Below are 4,013 nucleotides of genomic sequence, written 5' to 3' on the forward strand. Positions count from 1 at the left end.
GATGGGACATCTGGGGCTGAGCATCGCCGCAGCCAAGACCTCGGGGCGCAGGGCGGGGACAGAGGTGTTCCATCACAGCTGCCGCCTCTGGCTTTCTGAGGCCCGAGGCGACTGATGTCTTTCCCAGCCCCAGTCCGTCTCCAGCTGCAGGCCCAGTTCATCCATCAGGCCCGAGGAGTCTGTCAGCAGTTGGGGCCACTTTGGTTCCCAGGCCTCCATCAGCTCCAGCCAAGCCACCTCCCCTCCCCCGGGGGGCTGCTGCAGGCCGTAAATTAAGGCGTCCACGCTCCCTCCAGCCCGGGAGGCGGGGCCCACAGCGTCCGCCCGGCTTTCTTTGGTCCCGCTCAGCATTCCCGCAGGTCCCCCGGCCCTGGGCACAGATGGGCCACGACGGAACCAAATCTGGAGCCCAGCACTTACTCCCCGCTGGCCGCCCCGTATGTGCCGCCACTTGTCCGTGTCTCTGACGGTGTCTCTGCTGATGCTGTTGTGGGGGTCGGGGAGCCGCAGGTGCCTGAGCGTTCTGTCCCCTTCCCACCACCACGGAGATCCCCGGGGCCTCGGTGCAGGCTCCTCCCCCACTCCGAGGACTCTGCCCTCTGCTTCTGCTCCCGCTGCAGCTGCTGGGGGACACTGCAGTGGCCATGAGTTACCAGGCCCTGGGGGTCAGTGCAGTGGGACCACCCTCAGAGCAGGGGAGAGGAGCCACCTGCATCCAGCTGTCCCATCCGGAGAAGCCACCAGCTATCCACTGAGGAGGGAGTGGCACTTCTCAGCCCCATGGGCCACAATCACTTCTGCCTGCTCTGCACTCCAGGGCCCCCGAGTATGGGAGGTCAGGGTCTCAGGACACCCCGGGAGGAGGGGAAGGAGCCGGCGGCTGCTGGGATGCGATGCGGAAAGCCCCCGGCTGCATGGGGGCTGGCAGGGCTGCAGGAAGAAGCGTGAGGAGCTCGCTTGTAGAGAGGTCTGTGCTCAGAGAGAGGAGCCAGCGGCAATGCCGGGCCATCCAGATGCTGTCGGCCGCTGTGAGCAAGGAGCAGGGCAGAGGCCTGGCCTCCAGAGGGAAGGAGGGAGGAGGGGCAGGCAGGGAGGAGCGAAAGGGATTCTCTCTGGGGTCCGTGGGTGGCAAGCGAGGGGCGGAGGGTGGGTGATGGGCGGCGGGGAAGGAGGCTGCCCCTTCTTCAGCCGGCCTTGCAGGGCAGGGCCCTGGGGCCAGGTCTCCGGTCAGACCCGGACCGAGACCGCGCCAGCCCCGCCTGGGCGCCGGGAGCTGGGAGCTGTCCAGCACGGGAACCTGCTGAAAGCAGCAGGGGAGGCCTCAGGGGAGCGGGGTGGCGGCTCTCCCAGGGTGCCCCTGTGGCTCCCTTCCCCTCTGCCCCAGGGATGGAGAGGCCAGCTCAGCGGGTCAGCCTTGGGCGAGGGAACGCTGAGCGGAGAGGCTCTGCACCCTCTCTGCAGAGAGGGGCGTGGGTGACGAGAACTGAAGTGACAGGGTGTTCAGGAGGCACAAGGACGTGGCAGACACTGTACTCACGCCTAGAGCTGAGCTCGGGTGGGCTTCTCCCCACACCCCTCGTTGAAGCTTTCTTGACAGCCCACACCCTCGGGGGCCACCCAGCTCTGTCCCCTCGTTCCCTAGCCCCACAGGCCACTCTTTCTTAAAGAGTTTGCTCAAAGCTCCTCCTTCCCCAGGTGCCGGGGACGCTGCGTCTGCTTCTCACCTGCACCCACCAGGTCCGTCCTCTCCAGACTGTGCAGGCTTCTGGTCCCCTGGGGCCATGACGGGGACTGGGGGCAGGCCAGAGCACCCGTGCACATCGTCACCCGGGGGAGGGACCTGGGAGGGCAGCCTCCAGCGCAGCCGTCTTCCAGCCCCTCCTCTGGCGAACGTGAGAGCAGATCCCAGAGCCTCCCGGGTCGCTGCCCGAGTCCCCTGCACCGGGGCTTTCTCGTCCTGCTGCCACACCGAGCTGCGTCCTTCCTGGCCCGCCGTCTCCTCCTGCGGGAGGCTCAGCTAGCGTGGTTAGGCCCCGTCTGGGCGTCACTGTACCAGACGATGTGGGACAGCCGTTAAGAATGGAGCCTTTTGCCCAGGTGGGGGGGTGGAGCTGTGGGCAGGAGCTTTGGGCCGCGAGCCTGGGCGTCGGTGCTGCCCGTCCACTTCAGATCTGTGGGACCAGGACACGCTCCTTCGGGTCTGTCCGACCTTGTTTACGGCGTGTCTCCCGCACATACTGGGCCTGCAAGGTTCGGGAGGCGCAGCAGGAGCAGAACGCAGCCCCTGCCCCATGGACCCTCCAGCCAGGCGGGAAGAGAGGGAAGGGCCGGTTTCGACAGGGAGCAGCGAGGGAAGTCATCACGGGGGCAGGGCCCTGTGGGAGAGGTGAAGCGTGAGGAGGGGGCGGGCCTGCCGCACCCCTACCCCTGCTTCCCACCCTCACCATCCTGGGCCCCATTTCTCGGCGTCCACGCAAACCTGCCTAGGCCAAACGTCCTCCAGGGTTTTCTAACTGCGGACAGCTGGGCTGCCATGCTGGGGGTTCTGCGGCTGTCTGCTGGAAACCACAGATGATCCCATCCCCCCTGATGTGCCCCGGGGGGCCTCTGGTTAGCCTGGGGGCGGGAGTCAGCTGATGCCTGGGAGGGGAGTCTGCTGATGCCTGAGGACTGGCAGCTGGTCCAGCCAGGGGGCCAGGTTCCCCTCCCCACTCTCAGGAAGCCCCGCCCTGGCCTCCCACCTGCTTCCTGTTGAGTGAGGGCGCTTCCTGGCCTGTTTCCTGGCCAGCTGTGGCTCATTTCCTGCTGTCCCTGCACGGTGTGTCATCTCTTGCCCGACCTCAGCCCCTGGCCTGCAGAGAGCAGAGGCGGCACAGCCTGTCCCCCGCGGCCCCTCGAGGGAGCAGGGCGCAGCTCTGTGCAGGCCCGGGCGTCAGGGTGCTGGGGTGCCGGGTTCCTCCGGCGTCCGTGGAGTGTCTGCGATGCACCAGGCACTGTGGTGGGTGCCAGAAACCAAGCTTAAGTAAGACCCGTTCCTCAAGAAGACAGCTTTGGAGCTGAGCCAAGGAGACCTGGTGACTGGGAAGCCAGCGCTGTGTAGACGGTGCTGTGGGGACTCAGGAGACCCCTTAGCTCCCACAGGTCAGAGAGGCCCTCCTGGAGGGGGCGATGTCTGAAGGTCCGAGCTGAGCGTGAAGGATGAGTAGGAACACACAGGAAGGCCCGACACCAGGTGGGGCGCAGGTACCTGGGGGACAAAGTACAAGGCCAGGGACCGAAGTCCACGGACCTGAGGCCTCCTGAGAGCCTGCTGTCGTGACGTGGGAGGGTCGAGGCCAGAACCCACAGGGGAGGGCCTTCTGGGCGGACGAGGGGCACCCTCCCAGATCACTGTCCTAGCTCCTCGCCTTGCCCTGTTCCTGTGTAAACCCCGATCCTGGCTGGAGGGGCTTCTCCACGGCCCCATCTTCCCGGGAGCAGGGGACTGAGGCTTCTGTCTGCAGGGCCCACTAGCCGGCCTCTGCTTCGCTCTGGGGTAAGCGGCCGGCCCTCTGGCTGGCCGATCCCTGCCCTGCACCCCGCTGCCCCGGTAGAGTTCCCTGTACCCCCGAAGGCCACAGGGCACAGACGGAGCTGGCTGGGGGTCTGGCCGGCATGGCAGGCGACACTCCGGCAGCATCACAGCCAGTCCGGGGCTCGGGGCTCCGATGCTCACGCCCTGAGGCTTCTCCCCAAGTCCTGCGTCTCTAGGAAGTCGGAGCGGTGCCGCCTGACCAGGTGGGGACCATCAGGCTGGCGGCCGCCTGCCCTGCTGCTCAGGGCCACTCACGTCATGGCTGAGAGAGGCTGAGGGGCGGGGAGGAGGGGAAGGTGTCTGTGTCTAAACACGGAGATATTTGGTGGTTTTTAAGCAGCAGAGTCAGCTCCACAGAGAGCTCAAGAGGGAAAAAATAGCACTTTATTTGGAAACAAATCTGCCGAGATGCAGCCTCCTCGCGGCCCCACGCTCCCTG

The sequence above is a fragment of the Pteropus vampyrus genome, unplaced genomic scaffold (assembly GCF_000151845.1).
Source record: "Pteropus vampyrus isolate Shadow unplaced genomic scaffold, Pvam_2.0 Scaffold131, whole genome shotgun sequence".
NCBI lineage: Eukaryota > Metazoa > Chordata > Mammalia > Chiroptera > Pteropodidae > Pteropus > Pteropus vampyrus.